Source organism: Trachurus japonicus, chromosome 4 (assembly GCF_045865225.1).
Source record: "Trachurus japonicus isolate A0001 chromosome 4, Traja_1.0".
Lineage (NCBI taxonomy): Eukaryota > Metazoa > Chordata > Actinopteri > Carangiformes > Carangidae > Trachurus > Trachurus japonicus.
The window spans coordinates 34,067,848-34,085,172 of record NC_140910.1 but is presented as its reverse complement, the minus strand read 5'-3'; the positions used below and the strand labels follow the sequence as shown (position 1 = coordinate 34,085,172).

The 17,325-nt window shown below is 39.7% G+C and overlaps 1 protein-coding gene and 1 long non-coding RNA gene across 2 annotated transcripts in view; both read right to left on the bottom strand.

Moving 5' to 3' along the window:
- LOC146989316 (uncharacterized) overlaps positions 1-8,206 on the bottom strand; it is a 19,429-nt gene extending 11,223 nt beyond the window's left edge. The window contains exon 1 of the long non-coding RNA XR_015035749.1: positions 8,108-8,206. This is a non-coding gene — a long non-coding RNA (uncharacterized LOC146989316). The remainder of the gene's footprint in view (positions 1-8,107) is intronic.
- LOC146989309 (uncharacterized) overlaps positions 1-17,325 on the bottom strand; it is a 311,632-nt gene that overhangs the window by 116,669 nt on the left and 177,638 nt on the right. The gene's annotated exons all lie outside the window — the stretch shown is intronic.

Below are 17,325 nucleotides of genomic sequence, written 5' to 3'. Positions count from 1 at the left end.
AAACACGTTGGATAATAAACTGATGCATTTGTTTTTTTAAATTGTTTTTTTTAATCCGGTCATGAAGGACGGGTGACGTGAGGTTAGAAACACGACACCACACATCGACCCTCGCCGACAGGAAGACGTGTATAATGTTCAGACATGACCTCAGCCTTCATTCATTCACTCATTCATTCATTCATGTTACTTCCTCCCTTCTCTCTGGAGATAACAGCATCACTGATTAGAGATGAAGGAGGCATCAATCACCGTGGCAACATCAGAGGAGGAAAGGATTGATCAGTGGATCACAGACTGAGACGTTCATGTTGGTCGTAGATGACTTAACTGGATCATTTTGCTATAATCTGCTCCCTCTGCTAAAATATAGAGTTGGATACTGGATGGTTACCATGGATACTGGGTGACGACAGAGAGATAGCGAACAAAACACCGTGACAGAAACCTCACGACCATCTGTCATTCTGGAGATCTCAGAGAAATAATAAATAAATCAATGAATAATAGATGAAATGTGTGAATGTTTGTCCGCTCAGGGCTTCCGTTAATGAGGAACTAAAAGGTGACTTGTTGTACACACTGCAGCAGAGCACTGATTGGTTGAGAATCATCACTGCGTTATTGCATCATCAACGGGCGGCATGCACTAAAAACTGTTTTAATTCCTGCTGTAGGAATATATATAATATGCAGCTTTTTAAAGTTTTATTTAAAAGGGACAACACACACTAATGAACATTCGTACGTGTGCACAAATGTAAATGCATCAGAGTTAGCAACTTGCTAATTTGCATTCGTAGTCCCTTGGCAGGTAAAGCCAGGAACACACCGCCACGATCACTTTCACTCAAAAAATTCAATCACTTTTCATTCAAACAAACTAATGTCACTGCCACAGTTGTTAAATTTCATCAATGAGACCAACATTAATCTCCCAAAAACAATTTAACCAGCCACGTGTTAACAGCGCTAAAGCCTAAATTAAAACAGTTTTTAGCAGCTTACTGCTGTGGCTCGGTTGCCGCGAATTGGCGATAGCAGATGCTAATTTCTGTTAGCCCGTCTATGGTGTTTTACATTACACGTTAGCATTAAGCTAGCGGGCTTTATATGCTTAGTTGTGAGCTGTGTGTGTTTTGAACGTTGTTTCAAACTATGTGGGTTTGATTGAACATCTTTGATGTTTATATATATATATATTTCGGCTTAATATATTGCTTTACTCCTCTTTTTATCTTGTGTGCCATTTTTACTGTAGGACAGGCTAAGACACCGTTTGTTTACTGTGGTCACTTCCGTCCCTTAAACTTTTTTTTTTCTAGAAATTTTACCACTTCTTTCTAGAATTGTTTTTGAGAAATTTTACCAATTTTTTCTATAAAATTGTGTCTTGTCAGAGTAGAGGTATTAGTAGCCTAGTAGAAGTATTTCTTGTGTTTGCTGCAAAATTTTGTCTAATGGGGGTCCGTGGTCTAATTTGTGTCTATTTAGGGTCCTTGATGTAAAAAAAAACTTTGAGAACCACTGATCTTTTTGGATATTTGCTCCGATGTTTTTGGAGATGTGAAGGCTCGGAGGCTCTGATCTTACAAGGTTGGTTTTCAGCCAAGAGACGCTCCATTCTCCCTGGAACTAGTTACTAGTCATTGGTTTAACCAGAACTAGAGACAAGGGACACATGGAGCTGAGTTAACTCTTTAAAATGAACACATCAGTCTAATATAATATACTAACTCTGAGGGTTGTACACTGCAAAAACTCAAAATCTTTCCAAGAATATTAGTCGAATTTTCAGTCAAAACTAATCTCATTATACGTAAAATCACATAAAAAGCAGCTTGTTTTTAGACACTTTTTTTTTACTTCTTTCAAGCATTTTTTTACTTGAAATAATCTGATAGTTTTTCTTTCTTATTACAAGCACAAAAAACTTGCTTTCACTGGCAGATTTTTCTACTTATTTCAAGTGATAATTTGTTTGAAACAAGTGAAAATTATCTAAAAACAAGTTAATTTTTAGGTGATGAGTCTTATTTTAAGTGGAAAGAGATTAGTTTTGACTAGAAATGAGACATTTTGACAAGAAATAAGACAAATATTCTTGGAAAGATTTTGAGTTTTTGCAGTGTAGGTACTATTAAAAGAACTGAACCTGCTTTGTTTTTTTTTTTGCTTTGAAATCTTGTGTTTGAGCCTGTGAGCCTCATCAGGTCTGTGGATTTGTGGATTTCCCTCCATTAGCACATCGCCTCACTCTGTCATGAATAATCAATTGAGAGAGATTAAGTCAAAGCCGACGGCAGCGAGCTGTAAAAGAGCTCTGCTTTATTAGCTCAAGTGAAGGATCAGGCTTTCACATCGGGGCGAGGATGAGGATGTAATCATCAGCATCATCAGCCCCCAACACGCCGTCCCTGAACGCAGCACGGGAATCAAAGGCTCTGAGTGGAATCGGTGTTTTACAGCCTCGTCGGTGTGTGTGATGAGAGTGTGAGTCCGGCCTCAGCTCCAAACCTCCTGACAGCTGCAAAAACTCAACATCTTACCAAGAATATTTGTCTTATTTCAAGTCAAAAATGTCATTTCTAGTCAAAACAAATCTCATTCTACCTAAAATAAGACTCATCACATTAAAAAGCAGCTTGTTTTTAGACACTTTTTACTTCTTTCAAGCAGATTTTCACTTTAAATAAGTAGAAAAATCTGATAGTGGAGCAAGTTTTTCTTTCTTATTACAAACACAAAAAACTTTCACTTTCACTGACAGATTTTTCTACTTATTTCAAGTGAAGAGTTGTTTGAAACAAGTGAAAATTATCTCAAAACAAGTTAATTTTTAGGTGATGAGTCTTAGTTTAAGTGAAAAGAGGTTAGTTTTGACTAGAAATGAGACATTTTGACAAGAAAGATTTTGAGTTTTTGCAGTGTGACAGCTGCAGGACGACTGTGAGGAGCTGAGTGGACGGACGACGCTGCAGTAAAAAGAGGGGGGTGGGGGGTAGGGGAGGGAGGGGCAGCTGCAGGGACAAGGACCACCATCAGTTTGTTCTGTGTGAGAACAACATTTGTGCTGCTCATGTGTCGGCGTTCGTCATCATCAACACTGCAAAAACAAATCAAAATCTTTCCAAGAATATTGGTCGTATTTCTTGTTAAAATGTCTCATTTCTAGTCCAAACTAATCTCTTTCCACTTAAAATAAGACTCATCAACTAAAAATTTACTTGTTTTTAGATCATTTTCACTTGTTTCAAGCAGATTTTCACTTGAAATAAGTAGAAAAATCTGCCAGTGAAAGCAAGTTTTTTCTTCCTTATTACAAGCACAAAAAACTTGCGAGTTCATTTTTAGGTGATGAGTCTCATTTTAAGTGGAAAGAGATTAGTTTTGACTAGAAATGAGACATTTTGACAAGAAATAACAAAACAAAACATATTCTTGGAATATTTTCACTTGTTTCAAACAAATTTTCACTTGAAATAAGTAGAAAAATCTGCCAGTGAAAGCAAGTTTTTTGTGCTTGTAATAAGAAAGAAAAACTTGCTCCACTATCAGATTTTTCTACTTATTTCAAGTGAAAATCTGCTTGAAAGAAGTAAAAAGTGTCTAAAAACAAGCTGCTTTTAATGTGATGAGTCTTATTTTAAGTAGAATGAGATTTGTTTTGACTAGAAATAAGACAAATATTCTTGGTAAGTGAAACCTGCTGCTGCCTGTTCTAACTCAGGTTTCCACTTTTCTACCAATGCAAAGTTTAGATCCACACAGGACACACACACACACACACACACACACACACACACCTGCAACAACATGTCGAGCACAAAGAGCCAGCAGCTGTTTAATCAAGGTGTCATCCCTTCATTTTATCAGTTCAATCAATAATCAAATAAGATACAGAGCAGCTGCTGCTGCTTCAGGTGTTTCAGGTGTTTCAGCTGTCAACTGGCAGAAAAAAACAACAAGCAACAGTCAAAATGTTGTTTGTTTACTGGTAAAAAAAACAAAATCAAAAGCTGCACCTGAACGCACCACAGACACACAACGGACCTCAGTTCCTGCTTCAAACTGGCTGCAAATATTTAAATGTTTCAATACAAAGATTGTAGATTTTAGTTTTTCTTTCTCGGACATTTTTTTTTTTTACATTTTGTTGTAGCTGTAGAAGAGAAGAAGATTGTACTGATGTTTCATTGTTCTCTCTTATCTTCATTGATTCATCTTGTCTCCTAGCTGTTCTAACACTCTCCTTTTAATCAAGGTGCTGTAATATATTGTTTTTGTTCTTTGTTTTTTGTTTTTTTTCTTAGGGTGCCTATTGTCATCATACAGCAGGATATTAGCCCTGTTGGCTAAAGCTGCTCTTTTTACAGTAGGCTACTGATATTGATACAGTTGATTAACTGGGATTGTCCTTGACATAATAAACTAATAATGATAAAATAAGAAACTGTAGAGATGTTACGTAAAAGAAAACTCCCAGGAGATAATCATCCTCCAAGCTCTCCAACCAGCGTTGTGTTTAAGAGCATCACACACTGCAAAAACTCAAAATCTTTCCAAGAATATCTGTCTTATTTCTTGTCAAAATGTCTCATTTCTGGTCAAAACTAATCTCTTTCCACTTAAAATAAGACTCATCACCTAAAAATTATCTTGTTTCTAATTTTCACTTGTTTCAAACAAAATTTTACTTGAAATAAGTAGAAAAATCTGCCAGTGAAAGCAAGTTTTTTGTGCTTGTAATAAGAAAGAAAAACTTGCTCCACTATCAGATGATTTCAAGTTAATCTGCTTGAAAGAAGTAAAAAGTGTCTAAAAACAAGCTACTTTTTAATGTGATGAGTCTTATTTTAAGTAGAATGAGATTTGTTTTGACTAGAAATGACATTTTGACTAGAAATAAGACAAATATTCTTGGTAAGATTTTGAGTTTTTGCAGTGCAGACATGCAGGTTTCCTTCTGCAGGATCTTCTTCACTAATGAACCACTCGCTCCTGTTTGAGTCCTACAGTAATCTACTGTAACCTGACTGACTGCTCCTTTATTAAAGCTTCCTCCTCTCAGCAGGAGGCCTCATGGAGCTGCAGCCACGGTCACATTTAACATGACAAGAGGTTGTAATTGACCTGCAGCAGCTGCTCCTTCAGCACTCTCTCACTACGTTTACATGACACTGGAGAAAACCCAGTTATTGCCTTAATCCGACTCTAACTGGACAACTGAGAACTCCTTATCTGATTAAGACCCAGATAATGTGATTGGAATTCATCTTTCTCCGTCATGTATACGCCTTAATCGGAGTTTAACTGGACAACACATGTGTGCTGCTCCACACAACACCCAAAAACATCCAAGAAGATCCAAGAAGAAGCTGTTGTTGTAGCGTTACATTCTTGTCTGACTCTCCAAATCACCATGACCACGAGGGATGCAGCGTGCACCGTATCAGCACAATAAGTAACGTGCACATTACGTACAAGATGATCAAAGCTGTACGATTAACCATCTGGCTGTTTTCTCAGTTGCATGTAAACTGGAACAAGGACAGAAGTCGATTAGACACCAGAATCTAATTGTGAGCATAGCTGGATGAAGCTCTGCATGTAAACGTAGCCTATGACTGTTAGCATGCTAGCTGTTAGCATGCTAGCTTTAAGAGCCCGTCCACATGGATTTAAATGAATCTGTAAACGTTTTTTTTTTTTAGCATTTTGACCAGTTTTTCGGGGGATGAAAACTGTATTTTTTGGGAAACAGGTCCCAGAGAGGCTAAATCTGAAAACACCGCCCCAGAGTTTTCATGTAGACGCACAAAATGGATCTTTAGTGAAACAATGATGTCATACACACTGCAAAAACTCAAAATCTTTCCAATAATATTTGTCTTATTTCTTGTCAAAATGTCTCATTTCTAGTCAAAACTAAACTCTTTCCACTCAAAATTAGACTCATCGCCTAAAAATTAACTTGTTTTTAGATCATTTTCACTTGTTTCAAACTAATTTTCGTTTGAAATAAGTAGAAAAATCTGCCAGTGAAAGCAAGTTTTTTGTGCTTGTAGCCTAATAAGAACGAAAAACTTGCTCCACTATCAGATTATTCTACTTAGGCTATTTCAAGTGAAAATCTGCTTGAAAAAAGTAAAAAGCTGCTTTTAGAATGTGTTGAGTGTTATTTTAAGTAGAATGAGATTTGTTTTGACTAGAAATGACATTTTGACTAGAAATAGGACAAATGTTCTTGGTAAGATTTTGAGTTTTTGCAGTGCAACAACAACGGTGGACTACTGTCGGTCTGAATCTCTCCCGTTAAATCATCATCATCGTCATATTGGCTCTGACACGTCTCCCAGTCAACAAGACCGTTGCTTTGGCAACAACTGCTGAAGCTAATGCTAATGCTAGTAGAACAGACATTAAAGCTTAAACTTCACATTCAAAATGGATCTGATCTGTTCATAAAGTAATTCCTCCACAACAGCTTCACTTCAACTCATCACCACAACTTTTTGCTCTTTCTTCTGTAGCTACTTTTATGGTCGATAGAGTTCATTAACATGAGAACAGAACAGGCCTCGTCAAACAGTCTAGTCAGGGTCCTGTTTTGAAACCATTTCAGTTGTGACACCCATCATCACCCCAGGGAAGTGAAGAGAGGAGAGGAAAGGAGAGGAGAGATGCTAGAAATACAATGAAAATAGTGATAAAAGATCCAGCATTGTGTTATTTTCAGGCTGTTGCAGGAAACAAAACCAGATTTCTGAATGAAAACATTTGGACATTTGGTTCAGATTCAACCAGAGGACCAGAGGAGGCTCAAAGGAACCACACTGCAAAAAATCTAATATCTTACCAAGAATATTTGTCTTATTTTTAGTCAAAATGTCATTTCTAGTCAAAACAAATCTCATTCTACTTAAAATAAGACTCATTACATTAAAAAGCAGCTTGTTTTTAGACACTTTTTCCTTCTTTCAAGCAGATTTTCACTTAAAATAATCTGATAGTGGAGCAAGTTTTTCTTTCTTATTACAAGCACAAAAAACTTGCTTTCACTGGCAGATTTTTCTACTTATTACAAGTGAAAATATGTTTGAAACAAATGAAAATGATCTAAAAACAAGTTAATTTTTAGGTGATGAGTCTTATTTTAAGTGGAAAGAGATTAGTTTGAATAGAAATGAGACATTTTGACAAGAAATAAGACAAATATTCTTGGAAAGATTTTGAGTTTTTGCAGTGCAGGTCTGAACCTGGTCTGACTGAGGTCCAGCTTCACATCTACAGGACTTTGTAGATTCTGTCGGTTCAGTGAAAACAAACCAGCCAGTTTGTTCAGACGCTCGGGGTTGAGTTTACACTGCGCTCAACGCTGTGTGTTCTGCTCTAACGCTGCTGAGCCGGTGTTGTGTTGTGTTGTGTCTGACTGACAGAGGGTTTCCATTCCAAACACAGAGAATTCAGTGCTTTTACTTTGAAAGGGCACATCCTCCTCCTCTCAGCTTCTTCTTATGTAACTGTGGCACAAAGGTCCCGTCGACTGTAGCCGTTTAAACACTGCAAAAACTCCAGATTTTACCAATAATATTTGTCTTGTTTCTAGTCAAAATGTCATTTTTAGTCAAAACAAACCTAATTATACCTAAAATAAGACTCATCACATAAAAGCAGCTTGTTTTTAGACACTTTTTACTTCTTTCAAGCAGATTTTCACTTGAAATAAGTAGAAAAATCTGATAGTGGAGCAAGTTCTTGCTTTCACTGGCAGATTTTTCTACTTATTTCAAGTGAAAATGAGTTTGAAACAAGTGAAAATGATCTAAAAACAAGTTCATTTTTAGGTGATGAGTGGAAAGAGAACCTATACTTTTGACTAGAAATGAGACATTTTGACAAGAAATAAGACAAATACTGTATATTCTTGGGAAGATTTTGAGCAGCAGCTCTGCAGAGGACACGCTTTTCTATTCACATTATATCCATGAATGCAACTCCCACACATAAACACACACACATGCACAAAGGCGACCACACTACACACACACACAGACACACACATTCACCAGAAGCGACCCCATCATGACTCATCGGTCTTTCTTACCTCCCTCTGTAGAGGAACCCACTCATCTCAGCTGCTCCAGATGTGTTTCCTCCTCAGCTCAGGTGAGTCCAACTCCTCTACAACATCTGTCTGTGTCTCAACAACTACAACAACTACAACAACTAGATATCTCTGCGCTGTGATTGGCCGAGTCCCGGCTGCTCAGACCAGACCGGAGCAGAGCAGAGTGACCACGGTGAAGCAGCTCGACTCGACTCGGTGAAGCTGAAGCTCCCAGAGGAGAGAGAGGAGAGAAGAGCCGGCACGACGTGGCAGAGAGAGAGAGAGAGAGAGGTAAACACCAGTGGGGAGCAAAGGTACTCTCTCTCTCTCCTACACACACACACACACACACACACACACACACAGAGACACACACACAGACGCACAAACACTGCCTGGTTCAGCATGAAAGACTGATCTGTTTCAGCATGCTCCAAAACACACATCACTAGGTGTGTGTGAGTCAGCCAGTCAGTCAGAGAGTGTGTGTGTGCGTTTGTGTGTGTTTGTGAGTCAGTGTGTGTGCATGTGTGTGTGTGTGTGTGTGTGTGTGTGTGTGTGTGTGTCTTCCTGCCGTTGCCTGTAAAACACTCACACACTCACTGAAATGTCAATTGACTATTTAGCCTCTGGTGTTTTGTGAAGGAGTCAGGGAGGAGCACACCTGAATATGCGAGTTTGTGTGTGTGTGTGTGTGTGTGTGTGTGTGTGTGTGTGTGTGTGTGTGTGTGTGTGTGTGTGTGTGTGTGTGTGTGTTAATGCATGCATGCCCCCCCCCCCCCTCCCTCCCTCCCTCCAGGTGTGTGTGACATGTTGGAGCAGGTAGAACAAGGTCTGAACTCAGGAACTCAGACACTAATCTCCTCCACCAGCAGCACAACACACACACATGGAGCTGCTACTGCAAAAGTACCAGCTTCTTTACTAGAGTAGAAGTAAAAAATACAAGTACATGTGTAAAAAACGACTTTGGTAAAAGTGAAAGTACTGATCCAAATATCTACTCAAGTAAAAGTAAAAAGTACACACTGTAAAAACTCAAAATCTTTCCAAGAATATTTGTCTTATTTCTTGTCAAAATGTCTCATTTCTAGTCAAAACTAATCTCTTTCCACTTAAAATAAGACTCATCACCTAAAAATTAACTTGTTTTTAGATCATTTTCACTTGTTTCAAACTAATTTTCACTTGAAATAAGTAGAAAAATCTGCCAGTGAAAGCAAGTTTTTTGTGCTCGTAATAAGAAAGAAAAACTTGTTCCACTATCAGATTTTTCTACTTATTTCAAGTGAAAATAAGTTAAAAAGTGTCTAAAAACAAGCTACTTTTTATGTGATGAGTCTTATTTTTAGTATAATTGGATTTGTTTTGACTAGAAATTACATTTTAACTAGAAATAAGACAAATATTCTTGGTAAGATTTTGAGTTTTTGCAGTGCAGGCTCTGAAATTTACTCAAAAGTATTACTAAAAGTATAAAAATTATTTGTATTGCATGATTCACTGCAATGTTAATAACCACACCATAATTCATCTGGAATCCATTTCATCAATGTTATTGTCTGAACAAACATTAAAGGGACAACGAGGAGTTTCTATTTGGTTATAAAAAAGTTTCATATTAATGTGGATGAATCTACGTTACCACTTGTTAATGGTCCATTTTAGATAAATCTATGGTTTTGTCTCTATGGTTATTTTGTTATTATTAATGGTGGTGGAAATGCTGGGCGAGCCGACCAGCGTTTCTTTACTTTCGGTTTCGTGGCGAGTCATGAGAATAACGCCGCCGTATGAATCTCCGTTTATGGTGGGAACTACGACGGTATGTGATCGTCTTCCAACCTCTGACTTTAATTCTTGATGAATGAAAACATGAGTCTGTCTTGCGCCGGTCAAAGAATTTCACGGTGCGGAGGCTCATAAATGTAGTGAGAAAACACTTTGCTTTAACAAAACTCCTCGTTGTCCCTTTAAGTTTACCTGCCAGACACAAGATGTATCCTAAAGTAGTTCACTATAGTCAATCGTAGGTGTTTGTATTGTACAAATGAGAAAAAAGAGAGTGAGACGACCCGGCAGCGTGATATGACGACCTCGACCCCGACCGCGCTGAGGAGGAACGATGACGCCTCAGCTCCAGTCCAGCTGGAAGTTTATTTTGCCGCGGAAACCCTGATAAAAAAAAGTAACAAGCCTTTTTGGGAAATGTACGGAGTAGAAAGTACCGATATTTGTGTTGAAAATGTACTGAGTAAAAGGAAAATGTTGTCAGAAAAATGAATACTTCTAAAAGTAGGCCTACAAAGTACCTGAAAATTCTACTCAAGTACAGTAATGAAGTATTTGTATTGTATTTGCCATCACTGCTGCTGCTGCACACACACACACACACACACACAGACACTGGCGTCTTATCCAGTGTGTGTGTGTGTGTGTGTGAATGTCCTCACACACACACACACACACACACACACACACACACACACACACACACACACACACACACACACACACACACACACACTCAGGCAGCTCAGAGGTCTGGATCAACGGACATGGAAATTCCTCCTCAGTGCTTCTACAAACAGGAGGGTGTGGTCTGTGTGTGTGTGCGTGTCTGTGTGTGTGTGTGTGTGTGTGTGTGTGTGTGTGTGTGTGTGTGTGTGTGTGTGTGTGTGTGTGTGTGTGTGTGTGTATTCTGGGAAACAAAAACCCATATTTGAGCTGCGGTGGTTGGAGCTGAACTCTGAGCCGTTGCTGGTGGTTTTGGGTGCAGCAGCTCCACATCATCATCATCATCATCACACAGGACCAGACAGGCGGACGGAGCCTCGGATTTACAGACACACAGACGGGACAGTGAACGCACCACACACACACCTGTGCAGGTATGAATAAAGAGAAGAAGAAGAAGAAGTGCAGTGGGTCACAGCTTCAGGAGGAAGAAGACGGTTTGTTGACTACACCACTGCAAACTGTTTCACCCAGTGACTCAGAGGCTTTTATTGTGAAATACAAACAGGAAGTAACTCCAATGTTATGAAATGATTCATAACTATTTGTCAATAGAGTGATTAAACACACACATACACATACACATACACAACACACAACTTAACAACACTTGAAGTGAATAAATAAAAGCCTGTGTGGCTGCACAAAGAGCAGGAATATTAATATTAATATTCATAAGCGCTGAGTCACATTTTTAAACTTCAACCTAGTGTGCAACAGACTTACAGTGTCCCCCTGCAACACAGGCCTGAACTTAGTTCCTACCTCCTGCACATAATACAAATAAAAGATGACATCATGATATAGATGACATAAATGAAGTGTTTTAAGGCAGTTAAACTATTTCTGAAGCGACCATACAATAATAAGAATATTTGTAGTTCTTTGTAATTAAAAACTTCATTTCCCATGAGCCGGACTAAACAAAACTATTCATTATTGATTTTAAAGGAGAAGTCCGGTCATTTTCTAAGTAACGCCCTACAGCTCTATGTCCCAGAGTGCGACCATAGGAAAAAAAATCAGAGAAAGATCATGTGCAGCCCAGACGTAGCTCTCCTCCTGCTAGCTATAGCTGCTAGCTGTGCTACTGCAGTTAACCAGTGAAGTAGCTAATTGGGGCAGTTCTTCTAACTATATAATGCTCAAAATATCACTACAAATGTGTTGCAACATCCAGCAGTTCTTTACCACACAACACTGAGTGTGCATAGCCCTGTTAATATGAGAGAGCAGTGTTAACGTGCGTTTTTATGAGTACCATCATCTTGCCTTTGACCCCCAGCGTAGGCTACGTCATTGTGTCATCACACATGACTGATTTAATCTTATAATTTCTTAAACATTTAATTGATTTTATTATTATAGCCTACTACATTTTCAAAACCACATTCATTCCAATATATTTTTTTAATTGTTCCAAAAAAACAAAAAAACAATTAGACCCAAATCTAGCTGTGGGTCGTACTCCAAGTCATCCCATGTCGAGCTGCACAGCGTTTTCTTCCTGCAGCTTTAGACATCGACAAGAAAACTACAACTAAACTGCTGTTGTCTGATGAAACTTTACTTTACTGCAGTTTAGCATCAAACCTGGAGGTTGGAGCTAAGTCTAGTTTTTTAGGAAGAATTGTCATTTTTATTTTTATTTCAGTTTACTAAATTATTTTTTCACTGCTAGTTTTAGTTTTAGTGAACTATGCTAACCCTGGGGCCACGTGCATCAGATGAATGGTTGTCATGTGTAAACAACAAGCAGACAGTTGGTTCAAATATTGTAACGGACAAACGGCTCTTTCAGAGCAGACGTATGGACATGTCCATGTGTCCACACCGTCCACACCGTCCACACCTCACATGCCTCATGCCTCACATTCCTCACATGCAGCTGAGGAGGGAGGAGGGGGGAGGAGAGAGGGGGGAGGGAGGAGGCTCCTGACCTGCAGACACGTTACACAACAGCAGCCTGTGATTGACAGCTCAGCTCTGACACTCATGTGTTTGTCGCTGCTCCTCGAGGATTAATAAAGTTATTCAAACAGTTTCCCTCTCTCTGCGTTAGAACAACTCCAACATTAGGAATCCAAGTTGATTGTTTTTATCATGACAGTTGTTATTGTTTCTTTTTAGATGTATGTCTACACTGCAAAAACTCCAAATCTAACCAAGAATATTTGTCTTATTTCTAGTCAAAATGTCATTTCTAGTCAAAACAAATCTCATTCTACTAAAAATAAGACTCATCACATTAAAAAGCAGCTTGTTTTTAGACACTTTTTACTTCTTTCAAGCAGATTTTCACTTGAAATAATCTGATAGTGGAGCAAGTTTTTCTTTCTTATTACAAGCACAAAAAACTTGCTTTCACTGGGAGATTTTTCTACTTATTTCAAGTGAAAACATTTTTAGGTGATGAGTCTTATTTTAAGTGGAAAGATATTAGTTTTGACTAGAAATTAGACATTTTGACAAGAAATAAGACAAATATTCTTGGAAGGATTTTGAGTTTTTGCAGTGTATTTTATTGTGCCCTTATCTCGTGTGTTTATATTAAATTATATTCTCTACTTCCTTCCTTCTGTCCTTCCTATTTGATTCCACCCCCCCCCCCCCCCATCTTCCTCCTCCCATTCTTCCCTCCTGCCTCCTTCTCTCCCTTTTGTAATTCCTTCCTTCCTTTTTTCCTCCCTATCATTCCTCCTCTTCCTCTTCCCCTACATCCCTCCCTTTGTCCTTAATTTCTTCCTTCCTTCCTTTTCCTCCCTATCCTCCCCCATCTTCCTCCTTCCATTCTACCCTCCTTTCGCCTCCCCTCCATCCCTCCCTTTGTGCTTCCTGCATCTTCCTTTCTTCCTGCTCCGAAAGATTCTCTGATTTGCTGAATTTCTTTTTTCTTTGTTTTTATTTTACATTTTAAAAACTAAAGTTTTAGATTTTTTTTTTCTTATTCTACTTTGGTTCATCCTGATGTTCGTTCGTCCTGCAGCCTCGACATGAACCTGCTCCCTCAACGACTTTAACTTCTTCTGTCAGAGTCTTGTTTCTGACTGTGGTTATGGGATGTCAAGGATACAGACAAACCTCCATGTTTATTAAAACACAGTGGTTGTAGTGAAACAGACTGTGAACTCTGAGGTTTTTAGAATCAATTACACTGAGTTAATTCATTCCTTTCTTCCTTGCTTCCTTCACTAACATTGTTGTGGCTGTTTTTCAACAAACTTCAGCCGCTGAGGAACTTAAAGCTCTTTTGTGACGCGTCCAAAAACTCCACGATGGGTCCACGATCAGTTTAAAGTGTTTATTGTGACAAAAATCAAAAAGAGCCAACAAGCAGTTGTATCAAAAAGGGAAATTAATACGTACCCTTTCAATAAGTAGGTAAAGAAAATAAGTAAGTAAAGAAAATAACCACACCCCCTCAATGTGTGAACGCAAATGACATCATCAATGCAATGACGTCAAACCTAAAGCAAAATGGCAGGCAACAATATATTTTAGCTTCTACAAACATCTTCCCTTCTCTCTGTAGCTCCATGTGCTCAGTGTGTGTAAAAACACCACCTGAACATCAATAATCCCTCTTAAATGATTTCATCTGAAAATTTCTGCTCTCTCCAGTAAAAAACAGTGTCTCTAGTTTCACTTGATGGCTTCAGTTTGACATTTTCAAAGCCAGAAACCCTGAGATCGTCCAACATGGAGCTGCTCCACTCTGACCAGCAGTGAAGAAGGAAAGAAGGAAAACAGAGGGATGAGAGTGAGACGAGCGACTGATTTCTATCAGTTTCAGATTTCACACGACTCAGACGTCCTGATGCCGCACGGAGGAAATCTGAGCCGACTTCAGAGAGAAAATCTAGGACGTCTGACTGACATACGTGCATGTTGTTATTCATGTGAGTTTTTTCTTTCTTTCTTAATCTCAGCTGAATCTTCTGAATCCTCCTCCATCACCATCTGTAGAGGATGATGCATGAACCTCCTCTTCCTCCTCCTTCTCTTCACTCTGTGGTTACATCCAGGGCCTTTTGCACCTCGGATGTAACTGTCTAATTAACCTGAATGAGAGTAGAGTCTGTCAGATGAGCTGGAGAATCACAAGTGGATTCTCAACAGCACGGCCAGAGTCAGACGGGGAGCATCAACTTCGCCTAAAGATGACCTAACTCTGGCCCAACACTGGCCTAACTCTGGCCTAACTCTGGCCTAACTCTGGGCTAACTCTGGGCTAATACCAGCCTAACTCTGGCCTAACTCTGGCCTAACTCTGGGCTAACTCTGGGCTAATACCAGCCTAACTCTGGCCTAACTCTGGCCTAACTCTGGGCTAACAATGGCCTAACTCTGGGCTAACTCTGGCCCAACACTGGCCTAACTCTGGCCTAACTCTGGCCTAACTCTGGGCTAATACCAGCCTAACTCTGGCCTAACTCTGGACTAACTCTGGCCTAACTCTGGACTAACTCTGGCCTAACTCTGGGCTAACTCTGGCCTAACTCTGGGCTAATACCAGCCTAACTCTGGACTAACTCTGGCCTAACTCTGGACTAACTCTGGCCTAACTCTGGGCTAACTCTGGCCTAACTCTGGGCTAATACCAGCCTAACTCTGGCCTAACTCTGAGCTAACAATGGCCTAACTCTGGCCCAACACTGGCCTAACTCTGGGCCAACTCTGGGCTAACAATGGCCTAACTCTGGGCTAATACCAGCCTAACTCTGGGCTAACAATGGCCTAACTCTGGGCTAATACCAGCCTAACTCTGGGCTAACAATGGCCTAACTCTGGGCTAATACCAGCCTAACTCTGGGCTAACAATGGCCTAACTCTGGCCTAACTCTGGGCTAATTCTGGGCTAACAATGGCCTAACTCTGGGCTAATACCAGCCTAACTCTGGGCTAATTCTGGGCTAACAATGGCCTAACTCTGGGCTAATACCAGCCTAACTCTGGGCTAACTCTGGGCTAACAATGGCCTAACTCTGGGCTAATACCAGCCTAACTCTGGCCTAACTCTGGGCTAACTCTGGGCTAACAATGGTCTAACAATGGCCTAACTCTGGGCTAATACCAGCCTAACTCTGGCCTAACTCTGGGCTAACTCTGGGCTAACAATGGTCTAACAATGGCCTAACTCTGGGCTAACTCTGGGCTAACAATGGCCTAACTCTGGGCTAATACCAGCCTAACTCTGGCCTAATTCTGGGCTAACAATGGCCTACCTCTGGGCTAATACCAGCCTAACTCTGGGCTAACTCTGGGCTAACAATGGCCTAACTCTGGCCTAACTCTGGCCCAACACTGGCCTGACAATGTTCAAGTTCAAGTTCAAGTTCACTTTTATTTATATAGCACAGTTAAAAGACCTGTGACAGTCATCCAAAGTGCTTCACAGAGCAGAGACAGAAACAAAAAACAACGCATGTATACAAGAAACAAGAAAACATGCATACCATCACACATTCTCACACTCAAATGTATTTAGCACATGTACATATGTACGTACATACGCATACGTGCACAGCTACAGTAGTCATAAACAACGACAACAACAAAACTAGCCAGGAATAGAAGTCCTTGTGGGTCCGAAGGCCAAGGAGAACTTAAACCTCTCCATGGATCCCACATGTCTAGCATGTAGTGGCTGTTCCATAGTCTGGGAGCAGCCACAGAGAAGGCGCGATCGCCCTTGGTTTTTAATTTTGATCTCGGTACATCCAGCAACAACTCACTGGATGACCGTAGATCTCTGGCTGGATTTCGGATTTGTATAAGTTCTGCCAGATATAGTGTAGCCAGACCAGTGACCAATGGCTTAACTCTGGCCCAACACTGGCCTGACACCTACACTATCAGACACTATCCAAAACAGAAACACAATGAATCTCTGTATGAATCTGCAGCAGAATCTAAACATAAACCTGGATGAATGATGTGTTCCACAGAGCTCAGTTTCATCATTACTGCCCTGCATTCATTATTAATGAGCGTTGCATCGACCCCACTCCCCTCCAAGGCTCATGTTACTAAGAAATAATCAATAACCTGTGTGATGTGCAGAGCTTAAAAACTGACCAGTGAAAATCATCTCTGTCCATGTTCCGCTGTCATTGTGACCATTTTCTTTTCATTTATATCTCACTTTTAAAAAAAATTAAAACTGCATTTGACAGATAAAAGTAAATCCTACAGATGTACTGATGTAGTTTGTGTTTAGAAGGAGTTTCCTACATCTCCTGAACGCATCATGACCTCTCAGTTCTTCTGCTATAATCTCATTACATATGCAAATTTATGCAAATTAGCCTTAAAAACAAGTGGGTTGCCTGCAATTCTACATTTTGATATTGCTGCGTAGCCAACATTAGCATCATCAGCTGTTTCCTTACTAATCTGTAAACTCAACATCAATCTTTGTTTGTTCCTTCACTCACCAACATCTGTCTCCAGATGTTCAAACCTCTCGTGTCCGTCACATCTTTTTATTCTAATAAAGTTTTTTGTCGTTATCTTTATGTGATGGTGTCACATCATTTAACTGCACACACATGGAACTAGTTTGTGTCAGATTCTCTCCTCTGGTTGAGATTTTTGCATCATGTGACTTAACATCCTGAGTGTGATGCTTTAAAGGGATAGTTCAACATTTGGCCATTGCCATAATCCCTATAGTTTTAGGAGTAGGTTCGTTACCT